A 19882-nucleotide genomic window follows, 5' to 3' on the forward strand; every position below is an offset into this window, starting at 1 on the left:
GTCTGTGGAAATGCAACAAGGAATTATTAAGCAAGCCCACGAGCACGGCCATTTTTCGGTAAAAAAGTATTAAGAACTTATTGGCAAGGGGTCTATGTTCCGAAATTGGAGGAGAAGTTCAGAAATGTATAAGCTGCTGCATATCTTGTCTTGTAAGCAACAGAATGCGAGGAAAAAAGGAAGGCGAACTTAATCCACTCAGCAAAGACGAAAGACCGCTACAAACGTATCACACCGATTATCAAGGGCCTTTAGAGTCTACGTACAAACAGTACAAGCACATATTTGCAGTAATCGACAGTTTCACAAAATTTTTTAGGCTCTATTCGACAAAAACTACGTCTTCAAAAGATGCAGTAGCAAGCCTTCAAGAGCAAAGCAAAATCTTTGGCAATCCTAGTCAGATCATTTTTGACAAAGGATCTGCGCGCACATCTCTTATAAATTTCCTTTCCCGCCAACGGTCATGTTGCTGTCCAATCGAAGCTTTGAATTGAGGATCCACGCAAATGGTATAAATTTGTCAGCAGTGTGCAGCAAGTCATCAACTCAACTATTTGCAGAAGCTCGAGAATTACACCTTTAGAATTATTAACGGGCATCAAGATGCTTTTAAGATCCGACATCCAGATTCAACAGATGTTAGAAGAAGAAATGATTCAACTCTTTAACGGCGATCGCAATGAGCTTCGAAAACAAGCGAAGCAACACATTTCAAAAATGCAAGCAGAAAACAAAAGATACAACCTGCGACGACGACCAGCTTCCAAGTATAAAGTAGGCGACAAGTTGCCATCAAGAGAACCCAGCTTGGTCCAGGGTTAATGCTAAAACTTAAGTATCTTGGCCCATACCGGATCACCAGGGTGAAATCAAATGATATCTATGACGTAGCGAAAGACTCCGTATTCAGCGAAGGCCCAAGGCAGATGAGCACTTGCGCTGAGTATATGAAACCGTGGAAGAAGAAGACGAAGACGACGCATTCTAGGCGAATGCTATTAAGGATACCCGATTTATGGGAATGGTCTGGCAACGCGGATCAGCTGGTTCCCTTCCAGAAGATAAAAATGAACGACGTGGCAAGACAAGAGGAGTACGAATTCTCGACTAGGCTAAGACGTACGAGAAACGATGTTCTCCAATAACGACGTATATCACCCATAATTGAATAAATAAATAAAAATACCTGCGTGTGAATAAAAAGAATTAGAAATAATGAGATATATGAATAAATTCTTCCAAAAAATTAATTTCTCTTTAACTTTCTTTTCAGATTCATCTCGGGCACCGGACCAATGACTTTCTTGCGCATAACTATTGCGGCAATTCTTTCGTTTCATAGGCCGCTCGTCAACTGGACTAACTATCAACTACGTTGATAATCACCAGTTAAGGACAGCGGCTGTTTATTGAGTCCTTTAAGGCTTTAAATTAAAGTGTTATCTGATCTTCAAGTCGCGATGATCGTGCAGCGCGTGATCACTGGTCACGACCTAACATTTAAGTTTGCAACCGAAACAAAAAGTGAAACATCCATGAGAGGAAAAACAGAAGGATCAACACAAAACAAATACAACCAATGAAATTAGATTATACTTTTACACCTCCAAATCACAAAATAATTACTGATATGTGACCGGGATTAATTGACCGTTATTCCTGGGATCAAGACTTCTGCCTGTGATAGACCCCCTTATTATTTACACCTTTGCACCCGACCTTTTTCGGTGCTGTTGCATTCAACATACTGCTACTCGGCAAGTCTACTACTTTGCTAAGCGTTGCCGTCTTACAATTTTTTTTATATTTACTTGTTAAATTGGGGAGTACCCCCACGTCCCAGCAGTTTCCCAACACAGATATCAAGAGAAATCGACCTCTCACACTCAAAAATTTTAAACATCACTAACAAGATGGTAAACAAAGTGTTTGAAATAAAATAAAATGGCCGAAAATGTGGCCAGTGGGACTGGCCACTGAGCACCCACCCATCCCTTGGTGCCCCAGTGGATTTCGGTGTCCGGAGCCACTTCCAGGCTGCTTTATTACCGATTCATCCCCCCAAGGTAAGTCTTTTAGGCAAACATTTTGTTTTCAGCGGCTTGTTAACATTTAATTTGGGTAAGTTATATAGGGAATGTGTTTCCACATTTAATTCCTACTGTTATAGCCTGATTCCATTGCCGCATTAGTGGACTTTTTAAATGTGCCTGATTCCATTAGCGCATTAGCATTTAGCTAATGCTACTCCGACATGTGAGTGGCACGAACAGCTGATCTGGGTTTGGTTACTTTTGAATTGTCGCAAATCAAAAGTAAATGAATTAAAAATCATGAATATTAACAAGTTTACGCATATCTTTAGTGCTCAGCAGGTCATCCATAATGCTTTCGAGGCATTTGCCAAGTTGGGCGATAAGAAAGGGAAGCTGATAGTTTTTTTTTACGGGTTTGCAAAGGACAGCACTACAGTTTCTAAAAAGTAATGTAATTTGATGCGTGTGCTCTTTTTTTCAGTTATTTTTATGCAAAATAGATTTTAGTTTCGAAAGAAATCAAAAACTGCGCCAACCTTGCATAAAAAAGCCAGCTTTTGTAGTGGTGGCATAAACGAAATATCGCTTAACATCGGTGTTTTTCAGTATTTTTTCTAAAAACGTTCTGGGCGAATGATTTTTAATCGCATTTATTTATCGCATTTATTTTAAATGCGGCATTTAGCCTTATGGGTTTCCCTGTGTAAATAAATGCGCATTAGGCTAAATGCGTTTTAATGTGCCAATGGAATATTAGCTATTCTTATTGTTAGAAACTTTCAATGCCGCCTAAAGGCCGTCGCCAAATTTTCAAGTGGTCAATGGGGTAATAGGTTGAGGAAATTATTTATATCAACAATGAAATAAAAGTTTGCCAAAAAGGGCATTAAATTTGGAGGCGCTGGCCAACCGGGACACCTATTCCTGAGGAGCTCCACGGAAAAAAAGGACGTGCTGAAAAGGGTATGTACTACTAAAGAAATCCCATTCTATGTTAAATTTCTCGAACCAAATTAGGTATAGCTGGGCGCGCAGCTTAAGTGCGGATTTAGGATTCGAGTTCTAATTTAGTTTCACAGTGAGTCTTAACAAAAGGTGTACTGGATGTCTTTATGAACTACTAATTTCACAATTTATTTATTGTTATGTAAAAGCTTGGTTATGGTCGGCGCAGCAGCCAGATGGAAGCGACTGCTTACGGCGAATACAACAGCAAGAAACCGCACGGAATCAATGGGAAGTGCAGCTTTTGACCTGTGAGACTTGGTATAGTGCGTCAGTGGCCCCAGGGATGACGACTTGGTCAGCGCGGGTATTCGCTCCCGGAACGGACTGACCAAGGGTTTCTGGGACGACTAGGTCCTCTGCTAGCGACTTTGCTTTCTCGACCAGGTTAGGTCCGGCGGGTAAGTTTCTTTTGGACAACGAGTTTTCTAAACTTCCGGGGCCTTTAATTTTTAAAACGCACTGTTATATGTATTAAATTTTAAGAAACGTAAACACTACTAACATTAACTTATCTAAGCATAAAAAAAAGAATGACTTTGTTTTTCCAACCGTTCGCCTACGACTTCTTGCAGCCCACTCTCCCAAACAAGGTCAGCGGACGCATCCAAGGCCATTTAAACCAAATTCCGAGCGAACGTGGCTAAATTTAAATAGCTAGATCGCTTAGCATTTCCACAGAAGGAGGCAAAACCGAATATTATCGATAGTGCAACCTTCTGACATATCGATTTATTCTGGTATTTAAAACACGGCTTAAGCTTGAGATGCAGCGGTACACTTCCTGACCCGGTTTCGCAAGGAATGTACGAGCTCTTTTGTCGTATCGCTGGCGACTCCGATCGTATTCGCTTTCGAAAATCTTTTGCACCTTGTCATGGACTACCCGGAGTTACCCTGCCAATTCGTGGTCAACTTCATCGCTGACTTTCAGCTTGCCCATTGAAGAAAGGAGTTTCTCCAGTTGCTGAGTGAATTGCCGTCGTATGGCCACCTCAATCTCCGGAAGATATGCGTCCCATTCCGGATGATCTTCCTCCAAGTAACTTCGAACTGCTGCCAACACGCTTTGATTGACTCTTTACGCAGCGTTTCTTTTGTGGAGAGTAGACAGGAGACTTGCTATGCTTAAGATTTCCAAACTTGTAAAATACCTCATGGATGAGAAAATTATTACGTTCGAGGCCGACGCATTCTTCATGGCTTTCAAAAATGTGTATTTCGAAAAATGATCTACAACGATGAAGATAAAGGCTTGCCCCTTATTCGACCGATATATTCTTCGTTAAATTTCCTTTCGAGTCAATCCTTGTTCTTCCTAAAGCACAATACGCTCTAAAATATGCTCGTTTTACCTATATGCACAACTTAATAATTGAACGAGGTTTAAGTCACATGTTTGATGACTTCACCTCTGACGACACTGATCTGGGGTTTGATTTACGATCGCCTGCGATTTTGAGTGCTTGTGAGAGCTGTCTGCGTGTTGATAAAGGAGTCTGGCGGTCGGGTAATGAGTACGCTGGGCTGCCCTGGGCAGGATCAGAAAGCTTTATTATAGCGCATCATGTATATTTGCCGCGAATGTAGCGGCCACTTTTTTAGAGCCAAGCTGATCTGGGTCCCTGTTGCACACGACATAAGCTCCACTTGATTTGCACAGTTTTTCACTGTTCACACACGTTTTTGTCCCACTCTGCTGCTTACCGTTTCTCTCAATTAATTTCGCCCTTAAGATCTAAGTCTAATTAGTATTACTCTGTATCGCTTGTCTGGGTGTAAAAAATGAAATAGGCCGAAACGCGCGTGGTTCGTTTTTTTTTGTATTCGGATACAGCTTAAATGAAGAAGCTTGCCATTCGCCCTGCACTGACTTTTCCCTCCTAGGATCCAGATCAATCCTAGGAGGGATACTGGGTCTACGCAAAGCGTTGCGCAAAGTGCTCTCTTTTAACCTGCCTGCTACAAAATTCAAAAGTTCTATATCGGTTTCCTACAAGCCTTGAGAGTAGAGTCCTTGAAGATGACCCTAACTACTGCGCCAGTATTAGTACATTCTGACTCCAAGCGACACTTTTTTATCCAGTGGTACAGCGGAGGCGACTGAGAGAGTACGGCGACTGCAGAAGATCGCGGAATCGACGACAACATTGTGTTAGGAATTATATTAAGACATGGCGCAGTGCTAAAGCACGGTTTTGGCAACGGCGAGGCAGTTCACCAATATGACCTGGAATCGTTCATTTGCGAGCACTTTGTAACCTTCAGTTAAAAAATTTAAATAATCGCGGAACTAAGATAGGATGCTTCGTTATGCCATATTATTTGCCTAACAGCAATGCTAGTCAAGCAATAGCGTGGGAAGGCCTTCATCACAGCTGCCTCCAAAAAATGTGAGTGCGTTCTTAGTCATTTATCTTTGGTTCCTGATCGAGCGTCATTACGCAGTTAAGTTTTGATTATTAATGAATTTCGATTACTGGTGTTAAAAAAAAAGAAAAGATATATACCCGAGAGTTCAGCGACATATGCGCGATTCCAAGTCAGCTGAAAGAAAAAAAAAGATTTTGCTTTGCTTACAACATAAACTATAAAACTTAAGATATGAAACGTTTTGGAAATTACTTCCGCGTCAATGCCATAAATAATTTTTAGCAGTAATATAATTATGTTAATCGCAAATATTTATCGTTTAAATAAATAGTTTTAATCATGAAATCAACTTACATTGGGTAAAACAACCCAAAAGATGAGGTGTTGCGTATGTCGCAGTGACAAATAAAACAAACATTATAACGTTTTGGAAATGCAGATTTACGGAACAATTAATTAGTTTTCTCCTCAGCAGTATGAAAGGGTAACCCGAGAACTTTAGGGAGCTTTGAAACGCACATAGAGTCTCATAGGTAGGGTGGGTTGAGATGCGATCACTACAAATAACAACTTCGTAGTCACTGGATTGGTCCAGCGAACTTTTAGGTATTTTTTCTATGTAGGTTGCAGTGACAAATAAAACAAACATTATAATGTTTTTTAAATGCGGATTTACGGAATTATTATTATGAAGTAATTAATTCCTCAGCAGTATAATAGGGTAACCCGAGAACTTTTGGGAGCTTTTAACCATAAAACGAAGGCTTATAAGTAGGGTGGGTTGAGATGGGATCACTACGAATAACATCTTCGTAGTCACTGGATAGGTCCAGCTAACTTTCAAGTATTTTTTCTATGTAGGTTGTAAAAGTTTTGAGTAGTAGCATAATCAGGCAAGCATTTTTCTATTATCTTGTGTATACCCGAAGTATCGATGGTATTGATATTTTCAACAAACCCCCCACGAGCTTTTTTTGCTGGCTGAGTTTAATGGAGATAGGGGTCGACTCCTGACTTTGATTAAAATTGTGATCAATTGGTATATTACAGATTGGCGCCCAGCGTGGTGCTAAAGAAGAGGACTTAACGTCTAGAATGGCAATCATATATCGAAAAACAACAACATTTGTTTTCCCTTGGAATAGGGGTTAGATAAGTCGATTAGTCATTAGCCTCACACTAACAAGTAAAGTAATGTACAACAAGTAAAGTAACGTAAAACAAGTAACTCTGGTGCAAATCACATGGTTTGCAGAGACGCAGGTGGAACACGAATTTTGTCGGAGCGTTTGTCAAGGCGCTGATTTGACTGACCTAAAGCTTTGGAATTGCTTATAGTTGGCCAAGTCCAAGTCCAAGTGCCCAGTCTGATGTAAGATCAAGTGACTTTACATCACAGGCTGTCGTCGACTATGGACATATTTTTGAGCAAGTAGAACAAATTATTTAAAGACAGATCTCTGCTTTAAGGTAAACATGCAATCTGATAGGCATAGGAAGTGCAGCTTCGCGAGAAGTGCAAGGTACAGAGAACATAGAAGATGGTCACCAAAAGTTGCTAGTATTATTTACATAGTAGACCTGAAAGATGCCTTTCGGCAGATAGCTTTGACAAAATCGTCTCGTAGCGTTACAGCATTTATTTCATTTTAAAGTAATGCCGTTCGGACTTTGTAACGCTCCGCAGACCATGTGTAGACTCATGAACGAAATTATACCCCCAGATTTGAAGTATTGGATATTTGGATGATTTATGTGTAGTTTCCTAAGTCTTTAATTCGCACGTTGATACTTTTAGCGGAACGGTTTCTAATAGCAAATTTAACGTTGAATATACATAAAATTCAATTTGCAGTAACCACTGTCAAATACTTGGGATTCATCATAGGTTTAGGAGGAATATCGTCGGATCCAAGGAAGATTGAATCAATTTTAAGTTGGCCGGATCCGAGGAATTTTAGGTTAAGCGGGATGGTAAAGGAGGTTCATCGCAAATTTTTCGGAACGGTTTCTAATAGCAAATTTAACGTTGAATAAACATAAAATTCAATTTGCAGTAACCACTGTCAAATACTTGGAATTCATCATAGGTTTAGGAGGAATATCGTCGGATCCAAATAAGATTGAATCAATTTTGAGTTGGCCGGATCCGAGGAATTTTAGGTTAAGCGGGATGGTAAAGGAGGTTCATCGCAAATTTTTCGGAATAAGCTTCACCGATAACCGACTTGTTTGGGTGAAAAGATAAGTTTACGTGGACACCCGAGGCGCAGACAGTGTTTGAAAAACTGAAAATACCGTTGACATCAGCTCCAGTGCTAATAAATCCAAATTTCCACCAAAAATTCTTTTTGCAGTGTAATGCAAGTAATACAGGGATTGGAGCAGTATTGGTGCAGCTAAATAGCAAGGGAGAAGAAAGACCCGTAGCATATATGTCAAAACTCAATTCCTCACAGTAAATTAAAGCGTTAGAGAAAGAGAGTGTTTAAGCGTGATTTTAGGGATCGAAAGATTCAGGTGTTATCTTGAACTGCAGGATTTCGAAGTCGTAACCAAGCATGCCTGGATCATGAGACAGAGTAATTTGAAAGGAAGACAAGCCAGATGGATGGATGGACAGATTATCAATAAGTCATAGAAAGGGAAAAGAACATGTGGAACGTGGTACCAGACGTTTTGTCGCGTAAATATAGCAGAGTCTTATGGTCCTAAAATTGATCTTGCGTCGCCCTGGTTTCAATCAGATGAATATGTTAAGTTGAAAGTCAAAATCTAAGACAACCAAAAATCGTACCCGGATGTGACAGTATTAGATCAGTTTATATGTATTCGTACTGAACACAAATATAGTTCATAAGAAAGCAACGTGAAGACCTAGAAGCTATGAATTCCGGTGCAGCTCATTGATTCTGTTGTTGACCGCGCACACAATGCAGTAGTATCCGCTCATGAAGGAATGGTAAAAACACTTGACTTGATTCGTGGGCAATTTTATTGGCCAGGAATGGTTCGACAGGATCGGGAATACATACGGAGGTGTGAAGCTTGTAAAACAAAAAAGCAAAAAGGCAAGCAGCAGAAGCTGACCGACCTTTTCAACCTTATCCCAGAACTCAACAGGGATATATCGGTTTATTACTTGTTTGGCGCTGTGATTTAAATTGAAGTTACTAGTTGTAGGGCGAGAGTGGGAGCGGGAGCCAATAAAGCCTTCGTTCGTTCGATTTTGCGAATAAGCCCCGTCTCTTGCCACCTTAGCATAATTAAGATTCTAAGAGAAATTATTAGAACATTAAATTTAGTGATCATTTGAACTCCAACGAAACCATTCCTTTTCATCGTCGCAATATCGCTAAGTTTTACACAATTTCTTTTTGCAATTAAATCCGCCGAACCCTACTGCAGTCACACAAGTTTCGCGTTTCGTTAATACAAACTAGTATTCAATTTTCCTGGTGACCCCAACGTAATCGCAGTAGGGTTCGCGATTTTTTTACAAATTTTTTTAGGTAAAAAATTAAAACAAACACACACAAGCAAATTATTCGTTTCGGTTAAAAAAAATTAACAAGTTTTATCTTCCGAAATAAATTTAAACGTTGGAACTTTTCTGCCGTTCCTTTGGTTGTTGTCCAAGCCATTTTTTCGTCGGCGCTGCAAGTTTAATTTGCCTGCTGTCGCTGGAATATGGATTTAAAAAACGAAGTTGCAATCGAATCGGCCAAACAGGTATAAATTATTGAAAAACTTAGACCTAGAAGGTCCATTGTGATACCGCGTGGATCTGTGTCCCCTTTCCTATATTATTGTCTGCTGCTCTTACCGCAGCTGACCTAGCAAAGCTCCCATCCGGTTGCTTTCATGAATTTTATTATTCGCTTTAGGCTGCTCATGAAGGGATTCCCTAAGTGGTACTATATCTGCATAGGGCCGGGCAGGAACAGAACAGGTATTCCACCGTTTCCTTCTGCTCCTCGTCCCTGCAGCTTCTGCAGAAATCGTTTTGGGGCGCGCCCAGTCTGCTTGCATGTGTGCCGATCAACCAATGGCCTGTAAGCTCTCGTATTAGCATTCCGCACTCGGTACGGTTTAGCTTTAGAAGTTCAGAAGTTCTCTTCGCATTAATAATTAGCCATGTCTTGCAAGAGATGCGACAATGTCTTGCATGTGTCCATGCTAGGTTCGCAAGTTTATTATATTTGCTTTTAATGTTTAACTTGCAGGTGGCCATCGGCATACCAATGTTCTCCTTGTCCGGAAGGAGAGGAACGGTAGTGCCATGCCTGGCCAACTCATCCGCAATACAATTGCCTGCAATATTTCGTTGACCCGGAACCCATATTAGGTATACTTTAAACTGCAAAGCCATCTCATGTAGAGATTTGCGGCAGTTTGATATAGTTTGAGAGTTTGTATTGGTCGAGATAATCGACCTGATAGCCGCTTGACTATCACTGTAGATGTTTCCCATTTCTTTTGACAGCTTGCATCGTTTGCATACTTCCGCTTGGAAGACACTGCAGTGATCCGGAAGTCTAATGGATTTCCTGATGTCTAGTTGGTCGAGTATATACCTCCTCCGACTTGATTATTTAATTTGGAGCCGTCAGTGCAGAAATTGACTACCTCTATTAGGCCCGGTTGGGAGCAATGCTTCAAAGGGGGTGTGGCTGTATTCAATTGGTTCGCATAGATCCGTTTAAGGTGGGATCGTTGTGACTTGCTGGAGTATCCTGGCATGACTATATGTTTGGGACTTCCATTGCCCTAAGTCCCTCATTCAAACCGCAGCCATCTTGGCCCGCTCCATGCCGGCTAAGTCCAGGCTGGGAAGGTTCAGTATAGCATTTAGCGCCTCGTTGGGGGTGGTGCGCAGGGCTCCGCTTATGCATAAGGATGCCATTCGTTGAACCTTGTTAAGGTTTGCTGTGGTTGTCTGTTTCATTAGCGCAGGCCACCTTATTGACACTCCATAGACTAGAATAGGCTTGACTATCGCTGTGTGTATCCAGTTGACGATTTTGGGGACATGCCCAATTTCGGTCCGATGGCTTTTTTGCAGGAATAGAGGGCAATTGTTGCCTTTCTCGTTCTCTCTTGGCTGTTCAGTCTCCATGTCAGACGCTTATCTAGTAATAACCTTAAGTATCTAGCGTTATAATTGAAAGAGAGAGAGCAGCTATTTAATGTTGGTGGGTTAAGTTGAGGAACCTTGTATCTGTTTGTGAACAGCACCAGCTCCGTTTTCGAGGGTTTTACCCTTAGACCTCTTTCTGTTGTCCAGTCTAATCAGTCGATCAAAACTGTTAAGTAGAAAGAATGTCAGACTTACCGGCCTGAAATCTGTCGTCGTTGTGTGCGAGATGTTTGCATGAAAAGTAACGAACTGATTTTCTTGGATGTAAGTGTTCGTCCCACCAAATTTATATAAACGTGATCAGTGAAAACGCACATAAAGATTGGGAATATACGAAGATCTTTTATTCGCCGATTTGACCCTCGGCCGGGGTTTTGTATTGACAATGGGGAAATATGCTCCGCCGTCGGCTTCTTCCCACGTTGAGCGTCTCTCCTTGCTGCAAAGTGGTGTCTCCCTCGCTGGTTTCGCTCGCGATGCCTTCTGTTGCCTTTGGCTCGGAGGGATAACAGGGCTTATAGATGCGTCACCGTTCCCAGACTAGGGTGAACAGGTACTGTGCTCTCAAGGCGTACGCCTTTCGCAGCCGCAGCCTCCTGTCCCTTGCTCTGTCCCGGCCGGACGCACTGGACGACGGCTCAGTTTCTACCTGACGGTTCAGGCGTACGCCGGAAGCCGCCAACGCAAGTTCTAGACGAACGCTTCCACCCTACCCTCTCTGCCGCAGACTTTAGAATCCAACTTATTTATATTCGTCGTCCTGGGTGTCCTCGTTGTCCTTGCCTTGCATCCGAAGGTCTCGACTGGCTCCGCTCCTTGTTGGCGTAGCGTTCCCTTGACTGTTCACTTGATGACTGATACTTGTTGACTTGGTAGAAAACTACTGATCCAGCTTCCTGCGCTCGGCCTGTTTATATAGGCCTCTGTTTTCCATTAGTTATCGGCGTCTCCTTGGCTCTGGTTCCAAAGTCCACGGTTTTACCGTTCGACCTTCCGTCCTCTGCGCACGGCACCAATATCAGGGTCCGAAGTCCGGTGCCGTCCCGTTAGTTCCTTCTGCCCAGGGCCCTTCGCTGCTCTCTTGTATTGCTGTCCCTCTCGGACTCTCCCTATCCTTGTCTGGTTTGCATGTGTTTACTGTGCTTGCTTTCTAACTTGTAGGGAGTTATTCAACTCCTCACATTCTCCCCTTACTTCGGGAACGCAAAAGAGACTCGTTGTTCTCTCTCCCTTGGTATACTCCACATTCTGACATCCTTCCCTCGACGTATCTTCTCCTCGTACTTGTCCTCGTTTACTTGTAGCCTTCTAGTCGACTCGTTCTTCCAGATGGTTCCCACGATGCTCTTAGCTCCTTCTTGAGTTCCACAGCGCCGATCCTCCTTCCAGATTTTGAATCTCCCGCCCCAGACGTTTCCCATAGACTTTTGAATTCCCGTTCCAGACGTTTCCCCATAGACTTTTGAATTCTCGCCCCAGACGTTTCCCCCGTTGATTTTCTTTATTTTCGTGCTTTGTCCTCTCCGTTGGATGGTCACTCTACGCCGTGCCGATCGGTCTCCAGCTGCTATCGGTGTTATCGATATTCTCCAGTGTGACTCTGGTATGGTATGGTCACTCTCCGCCCAGCCGATCGGTCTTCAGCTGGTATCGGTTCAGTGACCTAGCGTGGCGTTGCCACCCGATGCTAGCAATGTTCCACCGTGTGACTCCGTGTGCTGATATATCCAGTATTTTGTGCCCACCGATCGACACTATGGTCCAGTACCAATCGGCCGCTTTAAATCGAAGCGCCCCCATCCCTTTGTTTATAGTGACTTCGCACAATGATATGGTAAGAGCAATTTCCTATCGATTCGTTGTTTACTTATTGTCTCTTTCATTCAAAGCTTGGCCCAGGATTGCAGAGTTGACCTTTTCTGCCTTTGGGGCCGGGGTCAATCACTCTCTTGCGGCGTTCTGCATTTAGTTGGCAAGTGGTTTGTTTCCCAGCGAACCCGGTCTTCATGTATATCTCTCATTTAAGATTGCCGGCTCAGCTGTAGTGCGTTTTATGTGTGTGTGTTTTTTTTATTTTGTTTTTTTTTTTAATTGTGGCCGTTTATGTGTGTGCGCGTCGTTTTCGAATTTTTACGGCTTGGCATGCTACGGTAAAGCTCTCAAGCTGTACCGTCTCCCCTCTTTCCTCGGGAAAACAAAGATCTGGTCGTGGTCTTCCGCAGTTCGTACAGAGTCTGCCGACGCTACGGATTGTTGTTGCCCTGCGGTCATTTCGATTTCTTGTCCTGTGCATCACCTTATTCTACGCGGCGTGTCAACGGATGACTCTGGCTTCATACCTTGTTGGTTGGGTCACTGTGCATCCTTGTGTCCTGCGTATTATAAAGACTCTGGTATATGCCCGACGATATAGTCCGCTCTTTTTGTCGTTGCATTCTCGTGTTATCATGCGTTCTATAAAGACTCTGGCATTTGGCCGACGCTATAGTCCGCACCGCTTGTTGCTCCCTGCCCGTGTTGTCCTTGCTTGTCTGTACCGAGTTCTTGTGTTTTTTGCTTATGCTCACTGACGTGGACAGTTCGTACCTTTTGTGTTTCCTTGTGGCGGATTCTACAAATGACTGGTGAGACGAAGTCCATCACTGTATACGGTCCGTCATATCTCGGCGCTAGCTTTGCTGCTTCCTTGCTTCTTCGCCTTCGTCCCCTATTGTTGGATTCAACTGCCTCCTTCGTAAATTGTAATGCCTGGCTTGGTCCTGAGCAGCTTTCTCCATGTTCCGGCGCACAATTTCGAAGATCTCCTCCATCTTATTGGCCTTATCTTCAGGCGTTTCCCTGTCGTACAGGGCGCTGGGCAGCCGAGGCTCTCGAGCCTGCGTAAGGAAACACGGGGAGTACCCTGTTGACTCCGACGTACTTGAGTTTACCGCTAGCATAATCTCCGTACACTTCTCGTCCCAATTCCTCTGGTTTTGTCCTGAAAACTGAGCTAACATGGTTTTAACGGTTCGGTTTGCTCTTACTGTCGGATTTTCCTGCGGTGTATATGGCGCTGTGAATTGTTGCTTAATGCCCATTTCGCTGAATTTCTTGAATGCTCGTCTGGCAAACTGTACTCCATTGTCCGTTATTACCACCTTTGGGTCTCCGAACCAGGAGATGATTCTTTCTTGGAATGCCTTTTGAAGTGTTTCTGCAGTTGCTGTTCGCAGAGCCACCAATTCTGTCCTCTTTGAAAATCTATCTATCAGCACTAGCAGCATCTGGTTACCATGCTTTGAACTTGGCAATGGTCCGACAAAGTCTGCGCATACTGTTACCCATGGTTCTTCGGGTATCTGCGTCCGCATCTTCCCAGCTGCCTGCATCTAGTTAGGTTTGTATTTAAGGCATGTCTCGCATTTTCGTACGTGTGCTCGGGCGTCCCTATGCATTCCTGGCCAGTAATATCGTAATGGTGAGTCGTAACTCTCCTTCAGGACGGTTTCTCTCAGCCCCCGTAGTACACAAAGCTTCCATGCTGCCACGTCTTCGCTGCCGGCTCTGTGCGGGATATGCCTATAAAACGCGCCTCCCTCCATGAGGTAGTCCGGAAACTTCTGTGGCTGTGTGTTGATTTTTTCACACATATCTTTGACCCAGCTGCATGCTCCCTGTGTGACCTCCTGAGTTGCCTTGGCTAGCCTAAAGGCTTCTGGCGGCGGCTGTCTCGATAGTGCATCAGCTGTCCCTTCCTGTACGATATTTCAAAATCATACTGCTGCAGCTCCAGGGCCCACCTCGCTATCCTTCCAGAGTGACTTTCGACCATATGGTCAGTTACCACTTCCAAATATGGCTTGAGCTTCCGGATCGCCCACACGATTGCCAGGCATTCTTTTTCGCTGGTTGAATAGCTCTTTTCCGCGCCATTCGGGGTCCGGCCTGAATACAAAATGACCTTCTCGCCGTTTTCTGTTTCCTGCGTCAGGACTGCCCCTATACCATAATCGCTTGCGTCCGTCTGCAGTACGAATGGTTTATCGAAGACTGGGCATGCCAGCACTCGAATACCTGCTGAAGATCTGTATTCCATGTCCATTTCGAGCCTTTCCGCAATAGACCATTTAATGGTTTCACTATTCGAGCAAAGTCGAGCACGAATCGCCTGTACCAAGATGCTAAGCCCAAGTATTGGCGCAGTTCTCGGATGGTTGTGGGCGGTTCCAGCTCGGCTATGGCTGCTCCTTTTTCGGGATCCGTGCCGATTCCTTGATTTGTAACGCGGTGGCCCAGGTAAAGCAGCTGGCTTCTGAAGAAATGACATTTTTCGGGATTTATCCTGAGGTTTGCCTGCTTTAGGCTTCGGAAAACTTCTCTCAGGTTTCTTCTGTGTTCTTCCAGTGTGCGTCCGATCAGGATGATATCGTCTTGGTATGCAAACGCATGTGGTGGCATCACCGGTCCAGTAACCTGATCCAGTGCTCTCTGGAAAGTCGTCGAGGCGGAGTGCAAGCCAAATGGCATCACTTTGCACTGGAAAAGTCCCTTTTCTGGCACTGTGAACGCCGTGAATAACCTGCTTTTTTCTTCTAGGGGAATTTGCCAGTAGCCATTTTGCTTATGTATCTCGCCTCCCCCAACTGGTCCAATATGTAATTTATCCTTGGCATCGGATAAGCATCTTTGATAGATTTGGCATTGCTCTGTCTAAAGTCAACACAAAGCCTCCACTGACCTGTCTTCTTTTACACAATGACAATCGGGAAGCTGTACGGACTTCTCGAGTGTTCTATGCATCCCTTCTCCAGCAACTTGTCGACTTTCGCATTGATTTCCCTTTGAATTTGGATTTTTCGGGTAGTATCTCTGTTTTATTGGTTTGTCGTCCTTCATGGTGATACGGTGCTCGGCTATGTTGGATGTTCCACTCATTGTTCGAAATTCTGCGAGCTCCTGCTCTAGAAATTTTTCAACATCGCATTGTGGTTTGCACCACTGCCATGTCCAGCACACTTTATTTCGGCGCCGACTCCTGTCAGGAAATTCCATCCTAGCACAAGCGAGTCTACCACTCCTGGTAGGATCCTCCTCGCTTATAAAGCTCGCTGTTGCTCGGGTGTCGATTGTGGCTTTGTGTGAGGTTCCGCCAATCGATACCGCTGCGGATAACTGCTGCTCTTCTTCGATTAATTTGCCAGTTAGTTTGGAGAGACAACACCTTGCGACCCCTGCTCGCCTCTCTGCGGCTGGGATCGCTGGCCATTTCCCGGTCTCTGGCAGCACTCTACGCTTCCAACCCTTACCTTGCCGCAAATCCAGCAGAAAAGTAGCCGCTGGTTTCGGCATCCTTGTTCCGTGTTCCGTGATCGCCACACCGTCTGCAGGCTTCGTGTGGGTTCACGACGTGCGTCTGTGGGCTCTCGGTGCTGCGTTGGGTTGTCTCTGATTAGTAATAGGTGACCTCCATAACGTGTTTTGGTGATTATAGTTGTTCGGAGTCCATTGGCGTGGTCCGTCGATGGGTGCTTGGTGTCCTCCTTCTTCTTCGCATCTTCTACACGTCACTTGTTGTGGTTCTGTTGATTTGTTTCGCGAGAGTTTGTTTTCTTGCGCTGGGCGCTGGGCCTTTGCTGTTCTTGTCTTCTTTCTTGACATGTGCCCCTGGATCTTCCTGCCTCCTTCATGCTCTCCACGCCCAGGCTAGCTATGAGTTGTTCGGCGTCTGGGACTTGCAATTAGCCGCTTGAGCCTGGTTTGTCGTAGAATTCCTCGAGCTCAGCCCAAATTTCCGCCATTCCTGGGTCATTTTGTGTTTTTGTGACATGTTCTGAAAGGGCTTTCCGCATGTCGTCCGACCTTCCCTCCAGGATGATGCCAAGCTTGGCTGCCACCTTTCAGAAATCCTCTTTCTTGAGGAGATAAATCCATCCTTTCCCCATTTCTGTTTGATGCTGAATTTCACTGTCAGGACAATCACGTTTTGGGCGCCAGTTGTAACGAACTGATTTTCTTGGTTTATCCGCTCGCTACGAATGTAGTGCGGCTAGCTCAGAAGATGTAAGTGTTCGTCCCCCCAAATTTATATAAAAGTGACCGCATTATTGATCAGTAAAAACGCACAGAAAGGTTGGAAATATACGAAGGTCTTTTATTCGTTGACTTGACCCTCGGCCGGGGTTTTGTATTGACAATGGGGAAATATGCTCGGCCGTCGGCTCCTTCCCACGTTGAACGTCCCGCTGGGTTGTGCTTGCTGCGAAGTGGTATCTCCCTCGATGGATTCGCTTCTGTTGCTTTCTGTTGCCTTTGGCTAGGCGGGATGACAGGGCTTAAAGATGCGTCACCGTTCCCAGACTAGGGTGAACAGGCACTGTGCTCTCAAGGCGTATGCCTTTCGCAGCCGCAGCCTCCTGTCCCTTGCTCTGTCCCGGCCGGTCGCACTGGACGTCGGCTCAGTTTCTACCTGACGGTTCAGGCGTACGCCGGAAGCCGCCAACGCAAGTTCTAGACGAACGCTTCCACCCTACCCTCTCTGCCGCAGACTTTAGAATCCAATGTATTTATATTCGTCGTCCTGGGTGTCCTCGATGTCCTTCCTTTGCATCCGAAGGGGTCGACTGGCTCCGCTCCTTGTTGGCGTGGCGTTCACTTGACTGTTCACTTGATGATTGATACTTGTTGATTTGAAAAAAAAATACTGATCCAGCTACCTGCGCTCGGCCTGTTTATATAGGCCTCTGTTTACCACTAGTTATCAGGGTCCGTCCCGTTACTTCCTTCTGCCCACTGCCCTTCGCTGCTCTCTTGTATTGCTGTCTTTCTCGGACTCTCCCTATCCTTGTCTGGTGCTCAGGGCACCACTCTCGCTTTCCGCACTACCGTTACTACGGGCGAATTCGCCGCGTAATTGGTAACTGGTGGGCCACTGTTATTCAACTCCTCACAAGTGTAAGCCGAACATAACGCTATTTAAAAGATGCTAAATAATCTGTGAGTCCGGTTGAGCTTGAGTGTCGATTAGACATTCTAAATACGCACATTGAAAATGCTTCACCTCTTCAAAACCAAATAGAAGAAAAAAGATACAAAAGATGTATACCGCGAAAAGTTGGAAGAGAAGGCCGTATTGACAAAGTCATTGCTGATTTCGATTTAAAAAAATTCAATCGAAGTAATATCGAGAAATCCGCTCCGTCGGCAAATCGCCCGCCTCAATGCCGCCCACCGAGCGTCGCTCTTCCAACGTTTACCGGAAAGCACTCCCATTTAAAAATTTTTGTAAGCCTTTTTGAAACTTTTGTTGACAAAGACGACACTTCACACGGTATTGAATAATTCAATCATTTAATTTGGTGTTTAAATGCAGACGCTTAAGGAACAGTTAGGGCCTTTCAAGTCACTGCCGAAAATTATCCCAAAGCCCTTGCTAGTCTAAAGCGGGTGTACGATAATGATTTCCTAATTTTTTTGACAACATATCGACACTTTTTAATTTGCATAAAATTTGACTAGCGCCGGATGCGTTGAAGACCTATAAAGTCTTCGAGACGAAGTTTCTCAAGTCTAGCAAGTGGCAGGTTTTGAATTGGCAAAGTGGTTATAAAACTGCCCAGAGCTGTCCGCAGGTGATAGCGCTGCAATGCCACTTATGGCAGACTCAGACATAACTAAAACCCTTGGCGTGGTTTGGTTACTGGTTAAAGATTACTTTCAATTTCGGTTGGATGACTCTTTCCTGGATCTTCTCGCGACAAAGCGAAAGATTTTGTCTTGTGTCCTTTGGTCACAAAGGCAAAGATATTTTTGCAGGAACTGTGGCTTCGAAAATTAGATTGGGACGAGTCGCTACCGATGCAGTTGCGCACATCGAGGGAGACGTTTAAAATTGCGCTTCTGCATCTGCTGTAAATTAAGGTATCGCGATTCGTTCACACAGATCCACAACTCCTGATTCAAATAAATGGTTTCGCTGACGCTTCCATGCGAGCGTATGGAGCGTGCATCTACGTTCGTACTCAAACTGCTGAAGGTTTGAAAGTTTCTTTATTGACCGCCAAATCGAAAAGTAGCTCCCCTTAAAACAAAAACTTTGCCTTGCCTTGAGCTGTTTTCACAGATCTCTATTTTCGTGTCAGGCCAATGCTTTATTGTCCCATTGAGAATGTTTTCCTGTAGACAGACTCCGAGATAACTTTACACTGGATCAAAACCCATCCCTCGTCGTCGTCGGTTTTTGTTTCGAACCGTGTTGCAGAGATTCATTGGTCGGAGAAAGCAATTTGGAGACACGTTCCCATAAAAGTCAACCCAGCAGACATAGTGGCCTGAGGATGTGACGTAGAGGAGCTTACAACGTCCATTTGGTTCGGAGGGCCTTCGTTCTTATTCGACTCAGAAAATAATTGGCCTGTAAGTAGACATTTTGAACTGCCGGCTGATGTAGTGTCGATGGAGCTACGCAAATCGGCACTAGCTCCCGTAGTCACCCCAAAGCCAAATTATATGCTTCAGAAAATAGAGTCCTTTTCGTCGCACCTAAAGCTTTTGAGAGTGTTGGTATGGGTTTACCGTTTTATTCAAAGGTTGTGAAGAGTCTTAAAACTCCCCACAAATCCCGATGCAGGAGAGCTGCCTAGCAAGGAGGAGTCGTGGGCAAAAAGGTCAAACAGTTAAGAACTGACCTTGGACCCGAACAAAGCGGAGACACCGTGAATCAACGGTACCACGCTGGACATTGGACCCTCACACGGCAAGGGCAACAAGGTCGAACGGTAAATTGGCGGACTTCGGACCCGCACAAAGAGGACGCACCGTGAACTAACGGTGCGGCAGTAGACCTTCGACCCGATCACGCGAGCTGGAGAAGGGAAATAACGGACCATCACCGGCTCAAAAAAGGCGGCGCAAGCGCAGCACACGCCGATGTAATAGTGCGAGAATCAGAGCGAGTGCGTGTACGCGAGACCAGTAGCAAGTTAATCAAGTGCCGAGTACCAGGGTCAAGATCGCAAAGTTGAGACGCCGAACGACTGAGAGTCTACAAGGCTGAGGCCTCAACGCTGGGTCGCGGTTAAATCGAGCTCAGGGAGCCCTAGCGTGGAGCCTCCGATAAAGGTGGCTAGGCGAAAAGGCAGAACCTAGTTCTACCTGCTAGGCGAAACACCTTGCCGATCCCGACAGTGAGGTTCGCATAATATCCAGAGTCTCGAAGGAGCCGTCACGAGTCAGATACCAACAAGCAATCGACGACGAGGAGCGACGCCGCGAAAGACAGTGACGAGGAGCGACGCCGCAGAGGACGACAACAGAACTCTTGCGTTATTCTTTGGTCAAAGGCAAT

The 19882-nt window shown here is 44.7% G+C and overlaps 1 pseudogene; it reads right to left on the reverse strand.

The window, feature by feature from the left end:
* Window positions 1-9253: 9253 nt before the first annotated feature.
* Window positions 9254-19424, reverse strand: LOC128256346 (uncharacterized; annotated as a pseudogene).
* Between the last annotated feature and the right edge of the window lie 458 nt (window positions 19425-19882).

Source organism: Drosophila gunungcola, assembly GCF_025200985.1.
Source record: "Drosophila gunungcola strain Sukarami chromosome 2R unlocalized genomic scaffold, Dgunungcola_SK_2 000015F, whole genome shotgun sequence".
NCBI lineage: Eukaryota > Metazoa > Arthropoda > Insecta > Diptera > Drosophilidae > Drosophila > Drosophila gunungcola.